The sequence below is a fragment of the Mesoplodon densirostris genome, chromosome 1 (genome assembly GCF_025265405.1).
Source record: "Mesoplodon densirostris isolate mMesDen1 chromosome 1, mMesDen1 primary haplotype, whole genome shotgun sequence".
In the NCBI taxonomy this organism is placed as follows: domain Eukaryota; kingdom Metazoa; phylum Chordata; class Mammalia; order Artiodactyla; family Ziphiidae; genus Mesoplodon; species Mesoplodon densirostris.
The window spans coordinates 131,508,210-131,532,512 of record NC_082661.1 but is presented as its reverse complement, the minus strand read 5'-3'; positions in this window follow the sequence as shown (position 1 = coordinate 131,532,512).

Genomic DNA, 24,303 nt, shown 5'->3' with positions numbered 1-24,303 from the left:
GCAGTGGGTATGCTTGATTGAATGGTAGCTCAGTATTTACCTTTACATTATTGGCTCATGTCCCACGTTGAACCAAGGGTAGGCATTTCTCCAAAACCCCTTCAGCATTTATTGTTTGCAGAATTTTTGCTGATGGCCATTCTGACTGGTGTGAGCTGATAGGTTTTTGTAATTTGGATTTGCATATCTTTAATTATTCCTAATGTTCAGCATTTTTCCACGCCTTTTAAAATTTCTGCTACAGAAAAACAGAAAAAAACGGAGAGTACAATTAACCTCTTGAAATGGTCTTCTTGGATGGTTGCCCTCTTTTGAATTTTGTGGTCAATTTTCGACCCCAGGATTGTTTTTGAGGGCAGGTGTCATTTACAGGCCTGCAATGAGTGTGAATATGTAGTGACCATTAGCACTGGGTTTAAAGCTGCTGTTGTGTGAAACGGCCACAAGGCAGCAGCATTTCTCCATTCCCAAATCTGGTTACTAGGGCAGCAGAACCTTTCTGGGACCAATGGAATACAGAAGAAGGCATCATTGAATTCTACTACAGAATACCATGTCCTGGTGGATGGTAGAATGACCAGCAGGGTGTAGGAATTAGGAACTACTGGATGTATATCCTCGGTGGCTTCACTGACTGTCCTGACATCCTTTACCAGGTCCCCAGCCGCCCACTGGGCTCTGGTGGTCAGACCACTCCCAGGTTACGGAGTTCACCTGCGCAACTACCCAGCAGCACATGGGGCTCTCGTAGTCAGGCCCCTTCCAGGATATGGGCCTAACCTGGGCATGTCCCCAGCAGCCCACGGGGCTCTCATGGTCAGGCCACTCCCAGGTTATGGAGCTCACCTGTGCATCTACCCAGCAGCCCATGGGGCTCTCGTAGTCAGGCCCCTCCCAGGATATGGGCCTAACCTGGGCATGTCCCCAGCAGCCCACCGGGCTCTCATGGTCAGGCCACTCCCAGGTTATGGAGCTCACCTGTGCATCTCCCCAGCAGCCTATGGGGCTCTCATAGTCAGGCCCTTCCCAGGATACGGAGCTCCCCTGGGCAGGTACCCCGGCAGGGCTGGGCACACAGGAACCATGCACATAGCCCTCATTGCAGAGCACCCCAGATCGCCTGTCACTCAGAGCTGACACAGAGCACCTCAGAGCAGACTTGAGCTAACAAACAGCAAGTCTGACAGGTCTGTGACCCTGGGCATCACTCTGTGTGGCTTCACTCTGCCTGGTCTTCCAGAGACTTCCACTGCAGCCGGGGCACCAAGCCTCTGTCTCCACCCATCACCCCTCCTCTCCCTGACTCCTGAGTTCCTCTCATTAGGAGAGGGTCTTCTTGAAGTTGTCTCCCACTCATGGGCCAGATAAAATGATTAGAAAACAAGCCGGAGCTACAGCCCCTTGTGTATCGTGACTCTCAGGAGCCCACACCTGTTCCTTGGACGTGGTCGGTTCAGCGAGGTCCATTTTCGGCAATGTGAGCCCCTGAGGGGTGAGGATTGGCTGACCTGGGCAGCCTGACCCTGCTGGCCAGCCCTCCCCAGGTGTGCCTGGGTTGAGGTCAATATAAACACCGCTCCAGGCAGCAAGAGCCCGTGCAGCTGTGCCTGACGCCATATTCTCTGCCCCGTCAGCAGTCTCGGGGCTGTGCTGGTGGGAGTGAGTGAGGGGCCACAGCTTTGTGGGAGGCCCGGTGTCAGTGGGGCTCTGCTGGACTTTCTGCAGGAGTTGCCAGGCTGCCATCTGCTAAAGAAGAGGATGTGTCACCCATACCTATCGCTGGAATTGCTCCCCGGGCAGAGGTGAGGAAGGAAAAAGGCAGTGGGGGCCAGGACAGGAGGGGTATCTCAGGCAGGGAAATGGAAAGTTTCCAGAAGAGCGCCCGGGGCCAGGACCATCCTGGCTGGACTGCAGGCACCAAGTCGGCCTGCGTGCTGTCGCTGGTGTGGCTCCAGGGCCCTTCCTCTAGGCTTTCAAGTCCTTGTACATATTCAGGTGTTTTACCTGGGAAGGGTGGGAACAGTTCAGCAGCAGCTGGCCTGGGGCTCAACTCACGTTTACTCACAGACGCCTCGGCACGGTCCCCCAGCTTTGCAATGAGGACGCTCCTTGCGGGGGGCTGCTGGCTGCATGGCAGATGTTCAGAATTGTTGACCACTGGAGCAAGTGCCCTGATAGGATTTTCCTCTGTATAACTGGCGGTGTCTGTTTTTTTTTTTTTTTTTCTTTTTTGGTTCAAGGTAGATTTTATTCCTCTTTAATGTATTTATAGATATAAGCATGGAAATTATTCATTCATATAATTACATCTTTGTGAAGGGAAGAACATTTTTCTGTTTTATATTTTTAAATTTTATTTCTTTTAAAAAATTTTTGAAATTTTATTTTATTTATTTTTTATACAGCAGGTTATTATTAGTTATCTATATTATACATATACATGTATACAGGTCAATCTCAGTCTCCCAACTCATCCCACCACCACCACCCCATGGCTTCCCCTCCTTGATGTCCATAGGTTCGTTCTCTACCTCTGTGTCTCTATTTCTGCCCTGCAAACCTGTTCATCTGTACCATTTCTCTAGGTTCCACATATATGCATTAATATACAATATTTGTTTTTCTCTTTCTGACTTACTTCACTCTGTATGACAGTCTCTAGGTCCATCGACGTCTCTACAAATGATCCAGTTTCATTCCTTTCTATGGCTGAGTAATATTCCATTTTATATATGTACCACATCTTTATCCATTCCTCTGTCTGTGGGCATTTAGGTTGCTTCCATTACCTGGCTATTGTAAATAGTGCTGCAATGAACATTGTGGTGAATGTGTCTTTTTGATTTATGGTTTTCTCTGGGTATACGCCCAGAAGTGGGATTGCTGGATCATATGGTAATTCTATTTTTCGTTTTTTAAGGGACCTCCATACTGTTCTCCATAGTGACTGTATCAATTTACATTCCCACCAATAGTGGAAGAGGGTTCCTTTTGTCCACACCCTCCCCAGCATTTATTGTTTGTAGATTTTCTGATGAGGCCCATTCTAACAGGTGTGAGGTGATACCTCATTGTAGTTTGGATTTACAGTTCCCTAATAATTAATGATGTTGAGCAGCTTTTCATGTGCATCTTGGCCATCTCTATGTCTTCTTTGAAGAAAGGTCAATTTAGATGTTCTACCCATTTTTGTATTGGGTTGTTTGTTTTTTTAAAATTAAGCTGCATGAGCTGTTTATATATATTGGAGATTAAAGCTTTGTCCACTGATTCGTTTGCAAATATTTTCTCCCATTCTGAGGGTTGCCTTTTTCCATTCTCGTTGTTTTAACAAAAAAAGAAAGAAAGAGAAAGAAGCAGAACACAAATGTGCATAAAATATGTCTCTTGAAACTGTCGTTTTGAAATGTGGACGTCTTTTGAAATTTTTGGTCGATATAGGACCCCAGGATTTGTTTTCAGAGCAGGTGTCATTTACAGGCCTGCAATTATTTTGAATATCCACTGACCATTAGCACTGGGATTAAAGCTGCTGTTGTGTGAAACGGCCACAAGGTGGCAGCAGTTCTCCTTTACCGAATCTGGTTACTAGGGCAACAGAGCCTCAATGGAAGTCGTGTTCTAGGTTGTAATTTAGAAGGGGATGTGCCAGGAGAAAGCCCCTTATGTTTGTCTCACTATTCTTGTTCTTTCTTTAAATTTAATTTTTATTTTTATATCACAGCAAGTTTGATTAAAATGTTTGGCTTGGTGTAGGTGTGCAAGATATGGTTCTTTTACACATATACATATGTCTGTTCTTCCTGGGATCCTTTTCCCACGTACCTTATGACAGAATGTTGAGTAGTCTTCTCTTGGTATTTCGTAGGTCTTGGTGATTATATATTTCGCCTGTGTTTGTATATGTCTGTTAACGCCAATATCCTAATGCATCCAATCCTCACACCTTTCCATTGGTGAACCATAAGTTTGTTTAATGAATCTGTGATTGCCCTTCTCTGTGGAAGTATCTTCACTGGTATCAATTTTTATGTAACACCTATAAGTGATATCATATGATATGTGTCTTTCTTTTTCTGACTTACTACAAGTCATGTGATTCCCTCTAGACTCATCTACGGTGCTGAACATGGCATTGTGTCCTTTTTTTCCTTGGCTAATATTCCGTCTGCACATGTACCAGTTCTTCTTTGCCCACTCATCTGTTGATGGACTTTTTGGTTGCTTCCATGTCATGGCTATTGTAATGCTGCAGCAATGCACATTTGCCTGCCTGTGTCTTTGCAATTCTGTCTTCTTAGGTTATAGGCCCAGGAGTGGGCCGGCTGGATCATATGGTAGCAAAATGTTTACCTTATAGAGGCACCTCCATTCTGTCCTCATTAGTGGCTCTTACCAGGTTATGTCACACTTAAAGTTGACGGTATGCACTTCTCCACAGCACCCTCAGCATTTATTGTTTGTAGATTTTTTTTTTTGCTGATGTTTATCCTGACTAATGTGAGCTGATACCACTTTGTGGTTGGATTTGCATGCGTCTCATAATCACTTGAAATTCAGCTTTCTGGCATGTCCTTTTTTTCTTCAAACTGTGAGTACAGCTTACCTCTTCAAACTGTTTTCGTGGAGTATGTGTGACATTTAGAAATATTTTGGCCATTACCTCCCTCAAGACATTTGGAGGGCAGGTTTCATTTACAGACCTCCAGTACTGGTGCATAAGAAGTGACCCTCAGCACACGTTTTAAAGCTGCTGTTGCAGGTAATGGCCAGAGGGCGTCAGCATTTCTGCTTTTCCCAATCTGGTAAGTACGGAAACAGACCATCCTGACAGTGGTGTTCCTCGGGTATATATTAGAGTGGAATGTGACCCCAAAACCTGATGTGTCCTTACTTATGTTTGTTTTATAAATTGAATTTATATTTTTTATTGGAGTCATATTCCATTGTGTACATGGACCACTGTTCCTTTGTGCATTCCTCTGTCGGTGGACATTTTCGTAGCTTCCAAGTGTTGGCTATGGTAAATATTGCTGGAGTGCAGGATTGCCAGCCTGTGTCTTTATTATTTTTTTTTTTTGCGTGGTTCGTGTGCCTCTCACTGCTGTGGACACTCCCATTGCAGAGCACAGGCTCCGGATGCGCAGGCCCAGCAGCCATAGCTCACGGGACCAGCCGCTCTGCGGCATGTGGGATCTTCCCGAAACGGGGCATGAACCCATGTCTCCTGCATTGGCAGGCGGACTCTCAACCACTGCGCCACCAGTGAAGCCCAGCCTGTGTCTTTTTGATTCTCATCCCCTCAGGCGATAGGCCCAGCAGTGGGTATGCTTGATTGAATGGTAGCTCAGTATTTACCTTTACATTATTGGCTCATGTCCCACGTTGAACCAAGGGTAGGCATTTCTCCAAAACCCCTTCAGCATTTATTGTTTGCAGAATTTTTGCTGATGGCCATTCTGACTGGTGTGAGCTGATAGGTTTTTGTAATTTGGATTTGCATATCTTTAATTATTCCTAATGTTCAGCATTTTTCCACGCCTTTTAAAATTTCTGCTACAGAAAAACAGAAAAAAACGGAGAGTACAATTAACCTCTTGAAATGGTCTTCTTGGATGGTTGCCCTCTTTTGAATTTTGTGGTCAATTTTCGACCCCAGGATTGTTTTTGAGGGCAGGTGTCATTTACAGGCCTGCAATGAGTGTGAATATGTAGTGACCATTAGCACTGGGTTTAAAGCTGCTGTTGTGTGAAACGGCCACAAGGCAGCAGCATTTCTCCATTCCCAAATCTGGTTACTAGGGCAGCAGAACCTTTCTGGGACCAATGGAATACAGAAGAAGGCATCATTGAATTCTACTACAGAATACCATGTCCTGGTGGATGGTAGAATGACCAGCAGGGTGTAGGAATTAGGAACTACTGGATGTATATCCTCGGTGGCTTCACTGACTGTCCTGACATCCTTTACCAGGTCCCCAGCCGCCCACTGGGCTCTGGTGGTCAGGCCACTCCCAGGTTACGGAGTTCACCTGCGCAACTACCCAGCAGCACATGGGGCTCTCCTAGTCAGGCCCCTTCCAGGATATGGGCCTAACCTGGGCATGTCCCCAGCAGCCCACGGGGCTCTCATGGTCAGGCCACTCCCAGGTTATGGAGCTCACCTGTGCATCTACCCAGCAGCCCATGGGGCTCTCGTAGTCAGGCCCCTCCCAGGATATGGGCCTAACCTGGGCATGTCCCCAGCAGCCCACCGGGCTCTCATGGTCAGGCCACTCCCAGGTTATGGAGCTCACCTGTGCATCTCCCCAGCAGCCTATGGGGCTCTCATAGTCAGGCCCTTCCCAGGATACGGAGCTCCCCTGGGCAGGTACCCCGGCAGGGCTGGGCACACAGGAACCATGCACATAGCCCTCATTGCAGAGCACCCCAGATCGCCTGTCACTCAGAGCTGACACAGAGCACCTCAGAGCAGACTTGAGCCAACAAACAGCAAGTCTGACAGGTCTGTGACCCTGGGCATCACTCTGTGTGGCTTCACTCTGCCTGGTCTTCCAGAGACTTCCACTGCAGCCGGGGCACCAAGCCTCTGTCTCCACCCATCACCCCTCCTCTCCCTGACTCCTGAGTTCCTCTCATTAGGAGAGGGTCTTCTTGAAGTTGTCTCCCACTCATGGGCCAGATAAAATGATTAGAAAACAAGCCGGAGCTACAGCCCCTTGTGTATCGTGACTCTCAGGAGCCCACACCTGTTCCTTGGACGTGGTCGGTTCAGCGAGGTCCATTTTCGGCAATGTGAGCCCCTGAGGGGTGAGGATTGGCTGACCTGGGCAGCCTGACCCTGCTGGCCAGCCCTCCCCAGGTGTGCCTGGGTTGAGGTCAATATAAACACCGCTCCAGGCAGCAAGAGCCCGTGCAGCTGTGCCTGACGCCATATTCTCTGCCCCGTCAGCAGTCTCGGGGCTGTGCTGGTGGGAGTGAGTGAGGGGCCACAGCTTTGTGGGAGGCCCGGTGTCAGTGGGGCTCTGCTGGACTTTCTGCAGGAGTTGCCAGGCTGCCATCTGCTAAAGAAGAGGATGTGTCACCCATACCTATCGCTGGAATTGCTCCCCGGGCAGAGGTGAGGAAGGAAAAAGGCAGTGGGGGCCAGGACAGGAGGGGTATCTCAGGCAGGGAAATGGAAAGCTTCCAGAAGAGCGCCCGGGGCCAGGACCATCCTGGCTGGACTGCAGGCACCAAGTCGGCCTGCGTGCTGTCGCTGGTGTGGCTCCAGGGCCCTTCCTCTAGGCTTTCAAGTCCTTGTACATATTCAGGTGTTTTACCTGGGAAGGGTGGGAACAGTTCAGCAGCAGCTGGCCTGGGGCTCAACTCACGTTTACTCACAGACGCCTCGGCACGGTCCCCCAGCTTTGCAATGAGGACGCTCCTTGCGGGGGGCTGCTGGCTGCATGGCAGATGTTCAGAATTGTTGACCACTGGAGCAAGTGCCCTGATAGGATTTTCCTCTGTATAACTGGCGGTGTCTGTTTTTTTTTTTTTTTTCTTTTTTGGTTCAAGGTAGATTTTATTCCTCTTTAATGTATTTATAGATATAAGCATGGAAATTATTCATTCATATAATTACATCTTTGTGAAGGGAAGAACATTTTTCTGTTTTATATTTTTAAATTTTATTTCTTTTAAAAAATTTTTGAAATTTTATTTTATTTATTTTTTATACAGCAGGTTATTATTAGTTATCTATATTATACATATACATGTATACAGGTCAATCTCAGTCTCCCAACTCATCCCACCACCACCACCCCATGGCTTCCCCTCCTTGATGTCCATAGGTTCGTTCTCTACCTCTGTGTCTCTATTTCTGCCCTGCAAACCTGTTCATCTGTACCATTTCTCTAGGTTCCACATATATGCATTAATATACAATATTTGTTTTTCTCTTTCTGACTTACTTCACTCTGTATGACAGTCTCTAGGTCCATCGACGTCTCTACAAATGATCCAGTTTCATTCTTTTCTATGGCTGAGTAATATTCCATTTTATATATGTACCACATCTTTATCCATTCCTCTGTCTGTGGGCATTTAGGTTGCTTCCATTACCTGGCTATTGTAAATAGTGCTGCAATGAACATTGTGGTGAATGTGTCTTTTTGATTTATGGTTTTCTCTGGGTATACGCCCAGAAGTGGGATTGCTGGATCATATGGTAATTCTATTTTTCGTTTTTTAAGGGACCTCCATACTGTTCTCCATAGTGACTGTATCAATTTACATTCCCACCAATAGTGGAAGAGGGTTCCTTTTGTCCACACCCTCCCCAGCATTTATTGTTTGTAGATTTTCTGATGAGGCCCATTCTAACAGGTGTGAGGTGATACCTCATTGTAGTTTGGATTTACAGTTCCCTAATAATTAATGATGTTGAGCAGCTTTTCATGTGCATCTTGGCCATCTCTATGTCTTCTTTGAAGAAAGGTCAATTTAGATGTTCTACCCATTTTTGTATTGGGTTGTTTGTTTTTTTAATATTAAGCTGCATGAGCTGTTTATATATATTGGAGATTAAAGCTTTGTCCACTGATTCGTTTGCAAATATTTTCTCCCATTCTGAGGGTTGCCTTTTTCCATTCTCATTGTTTTAACAAAAAAAGAAAGAAAGAGAAAGAAGCAGAACACAAATGTGCATAAAATATGTCTCTTGAAACTGTCGTTTTGAAATGTGGACGTCTTTTGAAATTTTTGGTCGATATAGGACCCCAGGATTTGTTTTCAGAGCAGGTGTCATTTACAGGCCTGCAATTATTTTGAATATCCACTGACCATTAGCACTGGGATTAAAGCTGCTGTTGTGTGAAACGGCCACAAGGTGGCAGCAGTTCTCCTTTACCGAATCTGGTTACTAGGGCAACAGAGCCTCAATGGAAGTCGTGTTCTAGGTTGTAATTTAGAAGGGGATGTGCCAGGAGAAAGCCCCTTATGTTTGTCTCACTATTCTTGTTCTTTCTTTAAATTTAATTTTTATTTTTATATCACAGCAAGTTTGATTAAAATGTTTGGCTTGGTGTAGGTGTGCAAGATATGGTTCTTTTACACATATACATATGTCTGTTCTTCCTGGGATCCTTTTCCCACGTACCTTATGACAGAATGTTGAGTAGTCTTCTCTTGGTATTTCGTAGGTCTTGGTGATTATATATTTCGCCTGTGTTTGTATATGTCTGTTAACGCCAATATCCTAATGCATCCAATCCTCACACCTTTCCATTGGTGAACCATAAGTTTGTTTAATGAATCTGTGATTGCCCTTCTCTGTGGAAGTATCTTCACTGGTATCAATTTTTATGTAACACCTATAAGTGATATCATATGATATGTGTCTTTCTTTTTCTGACTTACTACAAGTCATGTGATTACCTCTAGACTCATCTACGGTGCTGCACATGGCATTGTGTCCTTTTTTTCCTTGGCTAATATTCCGTCTGCACATGTACCAGTTCTTCTTTGCCCACTCATCTGTTGATGGACTTTTTGGTTGCTTCCATGTCATGGCTATTGTAATGCTGCAGCAATGCACATTTGCCTGCCTGTGTCTTTGCAATTCTGTCTTCTTAGGTTATAGGCCCAGGAGTGGGCCGGCTGGATCATATGGTAGCAAAATGTTTACCTTATAGAGGCACCTCCATTCTGTTTTCATTAGTGGCTCTTATCAGGTTATGTCACACTTAAAGTTGATGGTATGCACTTCTCCACAACACCCTCAGCATTTATTGTTTGTAGATTTTTTTTGGCTGATGTTTATCCTGACTAATGTGAGCTGATACCACTTTGTGGTTGGATTTGCATGCGTCTCATAATCACTTGAAATTCAGCTTTCTGGCATGTCCTTTTTTTCTTCAAACTGTGAGTACAGCTTACCTCTTCAAACTGTTTTCGTGGAGTATGTGTGACATTTAGAAATATTTTGGCCATTACCTCCCTCAAGACATTTGGAGGGCAGGTTTCATTTACAGACCTCCAGTACTGGTGCATAAGAAGTGACCCTCAGCACACGTTTTAAAGCTGCTGTTGCAGGTAATGGCCAGAGGGCGTCAGCATTTCTGCTTTTCCCAATCTGGTAAGTACGGAAACAGACCATCCTGACAGTGGTGTTCCTCGGTTATATATTAGAGTGGAATGTGACCCCAAAACCTGATGTGTCCTTACTTATGTTTGTTTTATAAATTGAATTTATATTTTTTATTGGAGTCATATTCCATTGTGTACATGGACCACTGTTTCTTTGTGCATTCCTCTGTCGGTGGACATTTTCGTAGCTTCCAAGTGTTGGCTATGGTAAATATTGCTGGAGTGCAGGATTGCCAGCCTGTGTCTTTATTTTATTTTATTTTTTTTGCGTGGTACGTGTGCCTCTCACTGCTGTGGACACTCCCATTGCAGAGCACAGGCTCCGGATGCGCAGGCCCAGCAGCCATAGCTCACGGGACCAGCCGCTCTGCGGCATGTGGGATCTTCCCGAAACGGGGCATGAACCCATGTCTCCTGCATTGGCAGGCGGACTCTCAACCACTGCGCCACCAGTGAAGCCCAGCCTGTGTCTTTTTGATTCTCATCCCCTCAGGCGATAGGCCCAGCAGTGGGTATGCTTGATTGAATGGTAGCTCAGTATTTACCTTTACATTATTGGCTCATGTCCCACGTTGAACCAAGGGTAGGCATTTCTCCAAAACCCCTTCAGCATTTATTGTTTGCAGAATTTTTGCTGATGGCCATTCTGACTGGTGTGAGCTGATAGGTTTTTGTAATTTGGATTTGCATATCTTTAATTATTCCTAATGTTCAGCATTTTTCCACGCCTTTTAAAATTTCTGCTACAGAAAAACAGAAAAAAAACGGAGAGTACAATTAACCTCTTGAAATGGTCTTCTTGGATGGTTGCCCTCTTTTGAATTTTGTGGTCAATTTTCGACCCCAGGATTGTTTTTGAGGGCAGGTGTCATTTACAGGCCTGCAATGAGTGTGAATATGTAGTGACCATTAGCACTGGGTTTAAAGCTGCTGTTGTGTGAAACGGCCACAAGGCAGCAGCATTTCTCCATTCCCAAATCTGGTTACTAGGGCAGCAGAGCCTTTCTGGGACCAATGGAATACAGAAGAAGGCATCATTGAATTCTACTACAGAATACCATGTCCTGGTGGATGGTAGAATGACCAGCAGGGTGTAGGAATTAGGAACTACTGGATGTATATCCTCGGTGGCTTCACTGACTGTCCTGACATCCTTTACCAGGTCCCCAGCCGCCCACGGGGCTCTGGTGGTCAGGCCACTCCCAGGTTACGCAGTTCACCTGCGCAACTACCCAGCAGCACATGGGGCTCTCGTAGTCAGGCCCCTTCCAGGATATGGGCCTAACCTGGGCATGTCCCCAGCAGCCCACGGGGCTCTCATGGTCAGGCCACTCCCAGGTTATGGAGCTCACCTGTGCATCTACCCAGCAGCCCATGGGGCTCTCGTAGTCAGGCCCCTCCCAGGATATGGGCCTAACCTGGGCATGTCCCCAGCAGCCCACCGGGCTCTCATGGTCAGGCCACTCCCAGGTTATGGAGCTCACCTGTGCATCTCCCCAGCAGCCTATGGGGCTCTCATAGTCAGGCCCTTCCCAGGATACGGAGCTCCCCTGGGCAGGTACCCCGGCAGGGCTGGGCACACAGGAACCATGCACATAGCCCTCATTGCAGAGCACCCCAGATCGCCTGTCACTCAGAGCTGACACAGAGCACCTCAGAGCAGACTTGAGCTAACAAACAGCAAGTCTGACAGGTCTGTGACCCTGGGCATCACTCTGTGTGGCTTCACTCTGCCTGGTCTTCCAGAGACTTCCACTGCAGCCGGGGCACCAAGCCTCTGTCTCCACCCATCACCCCTCCTCTCCCTGACTCCTGAGTTCCTCTCATTAGGAGAGGGTCTTCTTGAAGTTGTCTCCCACTCATGGGCCAGATAAAATGATTAGAAAACAAGCCGGAGCTACAGCCCCTTGTGTATCGTGACTCTCAGGAGCCCACACCTGTTCCTTGGACGTGGTCGGTTCAGCGAGGTCCATTTTCGGCAATGTGAGCCCCTGAGGGGTGAGGATTGGCTGACCTGGGCAGCCTGACCCTGCTGGCCAGCCCTCCCCAGGTGTGCCTGGGTTGAGGTCAATATAAACACCGCTCCAGGCAGCAAGAGCCCGTGCAGCTGTGCCTGACGCCATATTCTCTGCCCCGTCAGCAGTCTCGGGGCTGTGCTGGTGGGAGTGAGTGAGGGGCCACAGCTTTGTGGGAGGCCCGGTGTCAGTGGGGCTCTGCTGGACTTTCTGCAGGAGTTGCCAGGCTGCCATCTGCTAAAGAAGAGGATGTGTCACCCATACCTATCGCTGGAATTGCTCCCCGGGCAGAGGTGAGGAAGGAAAAAGGCAGTGGGGGCCAGGACAGGAGGGGTATCTCAGGCAGGGAAATGGAAAGCTTCCAGAAGAGCGCCCGGGGCCAGGACCATCGTGGCTGGACTGCAGGCACCAAGTCGGCCTGCGTGCTGTCGCTGGTGTGGCTCCAGGGCCCTTCCTCTAGGCTTTCAAGTCCTTGTACATATTCAGGTGTTTTACCTGGGAAGGGTGGGAACAGTTCAGCAGCAGCTGGCCTGGGGCTCAACTCACGTTTACTCACAGACGCCTCGGCACGGTCCCCCAGCTTTGCAATGAGGACGCTCCTTGCGGGGGGCTGCTGGCTGCATGGTAGATGTTCAGAATTGTTGACCACTGGAGCAAGTGCCCTGATAGGATTTTCCTCTGTATAACTGGCGGTGTCTGTTTTTTTTTTTTTTTTTTTTTTTGGTTCAAGGTAGATTTTATTCCTCTTTAAGTATTTATAGATATAAGCGTGGAAATTATTCATTCATATAATTACATCTTTGTGAAGGGAAGAACATTTTTCTGTTTTATATTTTTAAATTTTATTTCTTTAAAAAATTTATGAAATTTTATTTTATTTATTTTTTATACAGCAGGTTATTATTAGTTATCTATATTATACATATACATGTATACAGGTCAATCTCAGTCTCCCAACTCATCCCACCACCACCACCCCATGGCTTCCCCTCCTTGATGTCCATAGGTTCGTTCTCTACCTCTGTGTCTCTATTTCTGCCCTGCAAACCTGTTCATCTGTACCATTTCTCTAGGTTCCACATATATGCATTAATATACAATATTTGTTTTTCTCTTTCTGACTTACTTCACTCTGTATGACAGTCTCTAGGTCCATCGACGTCTCTACAAATGATCCAGTTTCATCCCTTTCTATGGCTGAGTAATATTCCATTTTATATATGTACCACATTTTTATCCATTCCTCTGTCTGTGGGCATTTAGGTTGCTTCCATTACCTGGCTATTGTAAATAGTGCTGCAATGAACATTGTGGTGAATGTGTCTTTTTGATTTATGGTTTTCTCTGGGTATACGCCCAGAGGTGGGATTGCTGGATCATATGGTAAATCTATTTTTCGTTTTTTAAGGGACCTCCATACTGTTCTCCATAGTGACTGTATCAATTTACATTCCCACCAATAGTGGAAGAGGGTTCCTTTTGTCCACACCCTCCCCAGCATTTATTGTTTGTAGATTTTCTGATGAGGCCCATTCTAACAGGTGTGAGGTGATACCTCATTGTACTTTGGATTTACAGTTCCCTAATAATTAATGATGTTGAGCAGCTTTTCATGTGCATCTTGGCCATCTCTATGTCTTCTTTGAAGAAAGGTCAATTTAGATGTTCTACCCATTTTTGTATTGGGTTGTTTGTTTTTTTAATATTAAGCTGCATGAGCTGTTTATATATATTGGAGATTAAAGCTTTGTCCACTGATTCGTTTGCAAATATTTTCTCCCATTCTGAGGGTGGCCTTTTTCCATTCCCGTTGTTTTAACAAAAAAAGAAAGAAAGAGAAAGAAGCAGAACACAAATGTGCATAAAATATGTCTCTTGAAACTGTCGTTTTGAAATGTGGACGTCTTTTGAAATTTTTGGTCGATATAGGACCCCAGGATTTGTTTTCAGAGCAGGTGTCATTTACAGGCCTGCAATTATTTTGAATATCCACTGACCATTAGCACTGGGATTAAAGCTGCTGTTGTGTGAAACGGCCACAAGGTGGCAGCAGTTCTCCTTTACCGAATCTGGTTACTAGGGCAACAGAGCCTCAATGGAAGTCGTGTTCTAGGTTGTAATTTAGAAGGGGATGTGCCAGGAGAAAGCCCCTTATGTTTGTCTCACTATTCTTGTTCTTTCTTTAAATTTAATTTTTATTTTTATATCACAGCAAGTTTGATTAAAATGTTTGGCTTGGTGTAGGTGTGCAAGATATGGTTCTTTTACACATATACATATGTCTGTTCTTCCTGGGATCCTTTTCCCACGTACCTTATGACAGAATGTTGAGTAGTCTTCTCTTGGTATTTCGTAGGTCTTGGTGATTATATATTTCGCCTGTGTTTGTATATGTCTGTTAACGCCAATATCCTAATGCATCCAATCCTCACACCTTTCCATTGGTGAACCATAAGTTTGTTTAATGAATCTGTGATTGCCCTTCTCTGTGGAAGTATCTTCACTGGTATCAATTTTTATGTAACACCTATAAGTGATATCATATGATATGTGTCTTTCTTTTTCTGACTTACTACAAGTCATGTGATTCCCTCTAGACTCATCTACGGTGCTGAACATGGCATTGTGTCCTTTTTTTCCTTGGCTAATATTCCGTCTGCACATGTACCAGTTCTTCTTTGCCCACTCATCTGTTGATGGACTTTTTGGTTGCTTCCATGTCATGGCTATTGTAATGCTGCAGCAATGCACATTTGCCTGCCTGTGTCTTTGCAATTCTGTCTTCTTAGGTTATAGGCCCAGGAGTGGGCCGGCTGGATCATATGGTAGCAAAATGTTTACCTTATAGAGGCACCTCCATTCTGTCCTCATTAGTGGCTCTTACCAGGTTATGTCACACTTAAAGTTGACGGTATGCACTTCTCCACAGCACCCTCAGCATTTATTGTTTGTAGATTTTTTTTTTTGCTGATGTTTATTCTGACTAATGTGAGCTGATACCACTTTGTGGTTGGATTTGCATGCGTCTCATAATCACTTGAAATTCAGCTTTCTGGCATGTCCTTTTTTTCTTCAAACTGTGAGTACAGCTTACCTCTTCAAACTGTTTTCGTGGAGTATGTGTGACATTTAGAAATATTTTGGCCATTACCTCCCTCAAGACATTTGGAGGGCAGGTTTCATTTACAGACCTCCAGTACTGGTGCATAAGAAGTGACCCTCAGCACACGTTTTAAAGCTGCTGTTGCAGGTAATGGCCAGAGGGCGTCAGCATTTCTGCTTTTCCCAATCTGGTAAGTACGGAAACAGACCATCCTGACAGTGGTGTTCCTCGGTTATATATTAGAGTGGAATGTGACCCCAAAACCTGATGTGTCCTTACTTATGTTTGTTTTATAAATTGAATTTATATTTTTTATTGGAGTCATATTCCATTGTGTACATGGACCACTGTTTCTTTGTGCATTCCTCTGTCGGTGGACATTTTCGTAGCTTCCAAGTGTTGGCTATGGTAAATATTGCTGGAGTGCAGGATTGCCAGCCTGTGTCTTTATTTATTTATTTATTTTTGCGTGGTACGTGTGCCTCTCACTGCTGTGGACACTCCCATTGCAGAGCACAGGCTCCGGATGCGCAGGCCCAGCAGCCATAGCTCACGGGACCAGCCGCTCTGCGGCATGTGGGATCTTCCCGAAACGGGGCATGAACCCATGTCTCCTGCATTGGCAGGCGGACTCTCAACCACTGCGCCACCAGTGAAGCCCAGCCTGTGTCTTTTTGATTCTCATCCCCTCAGGCGATAGGCCCAGCAGTGGGTATGCTTGATTGAATGGTAGCTCAGTATTTACCTTTACATTATTGGCTCATGTCCCACGTTGAACCAAGGGTAGGCATTTCTCCAAAACCCCTTCAGCATTTATTGTTTGCAGAATTTTTGCTGATGGCCATTCTGACTGGTGTGAGCTGATAGGTTTTTGTAATTTGGATTTGCATATCTTTAATTATTCCTAATGTTCAGCATTTTTCCACGCCTTTTAAAATTTCTGCTACAGAAAAACAGAAAAAAACGGAGAGTACAATTAACCTCTTGAAATGGTCTTCTTGGATGGTTGCCCTCTTTTGAATTTTGTGGTCAATTTTCGACCCCAGGATTGTTTTTGAGGGCAGGTGTCATTTACAGGCCTGCAATGAGTGTGAATATGTAGTGACCATTAGCACTGGGTTTAAAGCTGCTGTTGTGTGAAACGGCCACAAGGCAGCAGCATTTCTCCATTCCCAAATCTGGTTACTAGGGCAGCAGAGCCTTTCTGGGACCAATGGAATACAGAAGAAGGCATCATTGAATTCTACTACAGAATACCATGTCCTGGTGGATGGTAGAATGACCAGCAGGGTGTAGGAATTAGGAACTACTGGATGTATATCCTCGGTGGCTTCACTGACTGTCCTGACATCCTTTACCAGGTCCCCAGCCGCCCACGGGGCTCTGGTGGTCAGGCCACTCCCAGGTTACGCAGTTCACCTGCGCAACTACCCAGCAGCACATGGGGCTCTCGTAGTCAGGCCCCTTCCAGGATATGGGCCTAACCTGGGCATGTCCCCAGCAGCCCACGGGGCTCTCATGGTCAGGCCACTCCCAGGTTATGGAGCTCACCTGTGCATCTACCCAGCAGCCCATGGGGCTCTCGTAGTCAGGCCCCTCCCAGGATATGGGCCTAACCTGGGCATGTCCCCAGCAGCCCACCGGGCTCTCATGGTCAGGCCACTCCCAGGTTATGGAGCTCACCTGTGCATCTCCCCAGCAGCCCATGGGGCTCTCATAGTCAGGCCCTTCCCAGGATACGGAGCTCCCCTGGGCAAGTACACCGGCAGGGCTGGGCACACAGGAACCATGCACATAGCCCTCATTGCAGAGCACCCCAGATCGCCTGTCACTCAGAGCTGACACAGAGCACCTCAGAGCAGACTTGAGCTAACAAACAGCAAGTCTGACAGGTCTGTGACCCTGGGCATCACTCTGTGTGGCTTCACTCTGCCTGGTCTTCCAGAGACTTCCACTGCAGCCGGGGCACCAAGCCTCTGTCTCCACCCATCACCCCTCCTCTCCCTGACTCCTGAGTTCCTCTCATTAGGAGAGGGTCTTCTTGAAGTTGTCTCCCACTCATGGGCCAGATAAAATGATTAGAAAACAAGCCGGAGCTACAGCCCCTTGTGTATCGTGACTCTCAGGAGCCCACACCTGTTCCTTGGACGTGGTCGGTTCAGCGAGGTCCATTTTCGGCAATGTGAGCCCCTGAGGGGTGAGGATTGGCTGACCTGGGCAGCCTGACCCTGCTGGCCAGCCCTCCCCAGGTGTGCCTGGGTTGAGGTCAATATAAACACCGCTCCAGGCAGCAAGAGCCCGTGCAGCTGTGCCTGACGCCATATTCTCTGCCCCGTCAGCAGTCTCGGGGCTGTGCTGGTGGGAGTGAGTGAGGGGCCACAGCTTTGTGGGAGGCCCGGTGTCAGTGGGGCTCTGCTGGACTTTCTGCAGGAGTTGCCAGGCTGCCATCTGCTAAAGAAGAGGATGTGTCACCCATACCTATCGCTGGAATTGCTCCCCGGGCAGAGGTGAGGAAGGAAAAAGGCAGTGGGGGCCAGGACAGGAGGGGTATCTCAGGCAGGGAAATGGAAAGCTTCCAGAAGAGCGCCCGGGTCCAGGACCATCCTGGCTGGACTGCAGGCACCAAGTCGGCCTGCGTGCTGTCGCTGGTGTGGCTCCAGGGCCCTTCCTCTAGGCTTTCAAGTCCTTGTACATATTCAGGTGTTTTACCTGGGAAGGGTGGGAACAGTTCAGCAGCAGCTGGCCTGGGGCTCAACTCACGTTTACTCACAGACGCCTCGGCACGGTCCCCCAGCTTTGCAATGAGGACGCTCCTTGCGGGGGGCTGCTGGCTGCATGGCAGATGTTCAGAATTGTTGACCACTGGAGCAAGTGCCCTGATAGGATTTTCCTCTGTATAACTGGCGGTGTCTGTTTTTTTTTTTTTTTTTTTTTTGGTTCAAGGTAGATTTTATTCCTCTTTAAGTATTTATAGATATAAGCGTGGAAATTATTCATTCATATAATTACATCTTTGTGAAGGGAAGAACATTTTTCTGTTTTATATTTTTAAATTTTATTTCTTTAAAAAATTTATGAAATTTTATTTTATTTATTTTTTATACAGCAGGTTATTATTAGTTATCTATATTATACATATACATGTATACAGGTCAATCTCAGTCTCCCAACTCATCCCACCACCACCACCCCATGGCTTCCCCTCCTTGATGTCCATAGGTTCGTTCTCTACCTCTGTGTCTCTATTTCTGCCCTGCAAACCTGTTCATCTGTACCATTTCTCTAGGTTCCACATATATGCATTAATATACAATATTTGTTTTTCTCTTTCTGACTTACTTCACTCTGTATGACAGTCTCTAGGTCCATCGACGTCTCTACAAATGATCCAGTTTCATCCCTTTCTATGGCTGAGTAATATTCCATTTTATATATGTACCACATCTTTATCCATTCCTCTGTCTGTGGGCATTTAGGTTGCTTCCATTACCTGGCTATTGTAAATAGTGCTGCAATGAACATTGTGGTGAATGTGTCTTTTTGATTTATGGTTTTCTCTGGGTATACGCCCAGAAGTGGGATTGCTGGATCATATGGTAATTCTATTTTTCGTTTTTTAAGGGACCTCCATACTGTTCTCCATAGTGACTGTATCAATTTACATTCCCACCAATAGTGGAAGAGGGTTCCTTTTGTCCACACCCTCCCCAGCATTTATTGTTTGTAGATTTTCTGATGAGGCCCATTCTAACAGGTGTGAGGTGATACCTCATTGTACTTTGGATTTACAGTTCCCTAATAATTAATGATGTTGAGCAGCTTTTCATGTGCATCTTGGCCATCTCTATGTCTTCTTTGAAGAAAGGTCAATTTAGATGTTCTACCCATTTTTGTATTGGGTTGTTTGTTTTTTTAATATTAAGCTGCATGAGCTGTTTATATATATTGGAGATTAAAGCTTTGTCCACTGATTCGTTTGCAAATATTTTCTCCCATTCTGAGGGTGGCCTTTTTCCATTCCCGTTGTTTTAACAAAAAAAGAAAGAAAGAGAAAGAAGCAGAACACAAATGTGCATAAAATATGTCTCTTGAAACTGTCGTTTTGAAATGTGGACATCTTTTGAAATTTTTGGTCGATATAGGACCCCAGGATTTGTTTTCAGAGCAGGTGTCATTTACAGGCCTGCAATTATTTTGAATATCCACTGACCATTAGCACTGGGATTAAAGCTGCTGTTGTGTGAAACGGCCACAAGGTGGCAGCAGTTCTCCTTTACCGAATCTGGTTACTAGGGCAACAGAGCCTCAATGGAAGTCGTGTTCTAGGTTGTAATTTAGAAGGGTATGTGCCAGGAGAAAGCCCCTTATGTTTGTCTCACTATTCTTGTTCTTTCTTTAAATTTAATTTTTATTTTTATATCACAGCAAGTTTGATTAAAATGTTTGGCTTGGTGTAGGTGTGCAAGATATGGTTCTTTTACACATATACATATGTCTGTTCTTCCTGGGATCCTTTTCCCACGTACCTTATGACAGAATGTTGAGTAGTCTTCTCTTGGTATTTCGTAGGTCTTGGTGATTATATATTTCGCCTGTGTTTGTATATGTCTGTTAACGCCAATATCCTAATGCATCCAATCCTCACACCTTTCCATTGGTGAACCATAAGTTTGTTTAATGAATCTGTGATTGCCCTTCTCTGTGGAAGTATCTTCACTGGTATCAATTTTTATGTAACACCTATAAGTGATATCATATGATATGTGTCTTTCTTTTTCTGACTTACTACAAGTCATGTGATTCCCTCTAGACTCATCTACGGTGCTGCACATGGCATTGTGTCCTTTTTTTCCTTGGCTAATATTCCGTCTGCACATGTACCAGTTCTTCTTTGCCCACTCATCTGTTGATGGACTTTTTGGTTGCTTCCATGTCATGGCTATTGTAATGCTGCAGCAATGCACATTTGCCTGCCTGTGTCTTTGCAATTCTGTCTTCTTAGGTTATAGGCCCAGGAGTGGGCCGGCTGGATCATATGGTAGCAAAATGTTTACCTTATAGAGGCACCTCCATTCTGTCCTCATTAGTGGCTCTTACCAGGTTATGTCACACTTAAAGTTGACGGTATGCACTTCTCCACAGCACCCTCAGCATTTATTGTTTGTAGATTTTTTTTTTTGCTGATGTTTATTCTGACTAATGTGAGCTGATACCACTTTGTGGTTGGATTTGCATGCGTCTCATAATCACTTGAAATTCAGCTTTCTGGCATGTCCTTTTTTTCTTCAAACTGTGAGTACAGCTTACCTCTTCAAACTGTTTTCGTGGAGTATGTGTGACATTTAGAAATATTTTGGCCATTACCTCCCTCAAGACATTTGGAGGGCAGGTTTCATTTACAGACCTCCAGTACTGGTGCATAAGAAGTGACCCTCAGCACACGTTTTAAAGCTGCTGTTGCAGGTAATGGCCAGAGGGCGTCAGCATTTCTGCTTTTCCCAATCTGGTAAGTACGGAAACAGACCATCCTGACAGTGGTGTTCCTCGGTTATATATTAGAGTGGAATGTGACCCCAAAACCTGATGTGTCCTTACTTATGTTTGTTTTATAAATTGAATTTATATTTTTTATTGGAGTCATATTCCATTGTGTACATGGACCACTGTTTCTTTGTGCATTCCTCTGTCGGTGGACATTTTCGTAGCTTCCAAGTGTTGGCTATGGTAAATATTGCTGGAGTGCAGGATTGCCAGCCTGTGTCTTTATTTATTTATTTTTTTTTGCGTGGTACGTGTGCCTCTCACTGCTGTGGACACTCCCATTGCAGAGCACAGGCTCCGGATGCGCAGGCCCAGCAGCCATAGCTCACGGGACCAGCCGCTCTGCGGCATGTGGGATCTTCCTGAAACGGGGCATGAACCCATGTCTCCTGCATTGGCAGGCGGACTCTCAACCACTGCGCCACCAGTGAAGCCCAGCCTGTGTCTTTTTGATTCTCATCCCCTCAGGCGATAGGCCCAGCAGTGGGTATGCTTGATTGAATGGTAGCTCAGTATTTACCTTTACATTATTGGCTCATGTCCCACGTTGAACCAAGGGTAGGCATTTCTCCAAAACCCCTTCAGCATTTATTGTTTGCAGAATTTTTGCTGATGGCCATTCTGACTGGTGTGAGCTGATAGGTTTTTGTAATTTGGATTTGCATATCTTTAATTATTCCTAATGTTCAGCATTTTTCCACGCCTTTTAAAATTTCTGCTACAGAAAAACAGAAAAAAAACGGAGAGTACAATTAACCTCTTGAAATGGTCTTCTTGGATGGTTGCCCTCTTTTGAATTTTGTGGTCAATTTTCGACCCCAGGATTGTTTTTGAGGGCAGGTGTCATTTACAGGCCTGCAATGAGTGTGAATATGTAGTGACCATTAGCACTGGGTTTAAAGCTGCTGTTGTGTGAAACGGCCACAAGGCAGCAGCATTTCTCCATTCCCAAATCTGGTTACTAGGGCAGCAGAGCCTTTCTGGGACCAATGGAATACAGAAGAAGGCATCATTGAATTCTACTACAGAATACCATGTCCTGGTGGATGGTAGAATGACCAGCAGGGTGTAGGAATTAGGAACTACTGGATGTATATCCTCGGTGGCTTCACTGACTGTCCTGACATCCTTTACCAGGTCCCCAGCCGCCCACGGGGCTCTGGTGGTCAGGCCACTCCCAGGTTACGCAGTTCACCTGCGCAACTACCCAGCAGCACATGGGGCTCTCGTAGTCAGGCCCCTTCCAGGATATGGGCCTAACCTGGGCATGTCCCCAGCAGCCCACGGGGCTCTCATGGTCAGGCCACTCCCAGGTTATGGAGCTCACCTGTGCATCTACCCAGCAGCCCATGGGGCTCTCGTAGTCAGGCCCCTCCCAGGATATGGGCCTAACCTGGGCATGTCCCCAGCAGCCCACCGGGCTCTCATGGTCAGGCCACTCCCAGGTTATGGAGCTCACCTGTGCATCTCCCCAGCAGCCTATGGGGCTCTCATAGTCAGGCCCTTCCCAGGATACGGAGCTCCCCTGGGCAGGTACCCCGGCAGGGCTGGGCACACAGGAACCATGCACATAGCCCTCATTGCAGAGCACCCCAGATCGCCTGTCACTCAGAGCTGACACAGAGCACCTCAGAGCAGACTTGAGCTAACAAACAGCAAGTCTGACAGGTCTGTGACCCTGGGCATCACTCTGTGTGGCTTCACTCTGCCTGGTCTTCCAGAGACTTCCACTGCAGCCGGGGCACCAAGCCTCTGTCTCCACCCATCACCCCTCCTCTCCCTGACTCCTGAGTTCCTCTCATTAGGAGAGGGTCTTCTTGAAGTTGTCTCCCACTCATGGGCCAGATAAAATGATTAGAAAACAAGCCGGAGCTACAGCCCCTTGTGTATCGTGACTCTCAGGAGCCCACACCTGTTCCTTGGACGTGGTCGGTTCAGCGAGGTCCATTTTCGGCAATGTGAGCCCCTGAGGGGTGAGGATTGGCTGACCTGGGCAGCCTGACCCTGCTGGCCAGCCCTCCCCAGGTGTGCCTGGGTTGAGGTCAATATAAACACCGCTCCAGGCAGCAAGAGCCCGTGCAGCTGTGCCTGACGCCATATTCTCTGCCCCGTCAGCAGTCTCGGGGCTGTGCTGGTGGGAGTGAGTGAGGGGCCACAGCTTTGTGGGAGGCCCGGTGTCAGTGGGGCTCTGCTGGACATTCTGCAGGAGTTGCCAGGCTGCCATCTGCTAAACAAGAGGATGTGTCACCCATACCTATCGCTGGAATTGCTCCCCGGGCAGAGGTGAGGAAGGAAAAAGGCAGTGGGGGCCAGGACAGGAGGGGTATCTCAGGCAGGGAAATGGAAAGCTTCCAGAAGAGCGCCCGGGGCCAGGACCATCCTGGCTGGACTGCAGGCACCAAGTCGGCCTGCGTGCTGTCGCTGGTGTGGCTCCAGGGCCCTTCCTCTAGGCTTTCAAGTCCTTGTACATATTCAGGTGTTTTACCTGGGAAGGGTGGGAACAGTTCAGCAGCAGCTGGCCTGGGGCTCAACTCACGTTTACTCACAGACGCCTCGGCACGGTCCCCCAGCTTTGCAATGAGGACGCTCCTTGCGGGGGGCTGCTGGCTGCATGGCAGATGTTCAGAATTGTTGACCACTGGAGCAAGTGCCCTGATAGGATTTTCCTCTGTATAACTGGCGGTGTCTGTTTTTTTTTTTTTTTTTTTTTGGTTCAAGGTAGATTTTATTCCTCTTTAAGTATTTATAGATATAAGCGTGGAAATTATTCATTCATATAATTACATCTTTGTGAAGGGAAGAACATTTTTCTGTTTTATATTTTTAAATTTTATTTCTTTAAAAAATTTATGAAATTTTATTTTATTTATTTTTTATACAGCAGGTTATTATTAGTTATCTATATTATACATATACATGTATACAGGTCAATCTCAGTCTCCCAACTCATCCCACCACCACCACCCCATGGCTTCCCCTCCTTGATGTCCATAGGTTCGTTCTCTACCTCTGTGTCTCTATTTCTGCCCTGCAAACCTGTTCATCTGTACCATTTCTCTAGGTTCCACATATATGCATTAATATACAATATTTGTTTTTCTCTTTCTGACTTACTTCACTCTGTATGACAGTCTCTAGGTCCATCGACGTCTCTACAAATGATCCAGTTTCATCCCTTTCTATGGCTGAGTAATATTCCATTTTATATATGTACCACATCTTTATCCATTCCTCTGTCTGTGGGCATTTAGGTTGCTTCCATTACCTGGCTATTGTAAATAGTGCTGCAATGAACATTGTGGTGAATGTGTCTTTTTGATTTATGGTTTTCTCTGGGTATACGCCCAGAAGTGGGATTGCTGGATCATATGGTAATTCTATTTTTCGTTTTTTAAGGGACCTCCATACTGTTCTCCATAGTGACTGTATCAATTTACATTCCCACCAATAGTGGAAGAGGGTTCCTTTTGTCCACACCCTCCCCAGCATTTATTGTTTGTAGATTTTCTGATG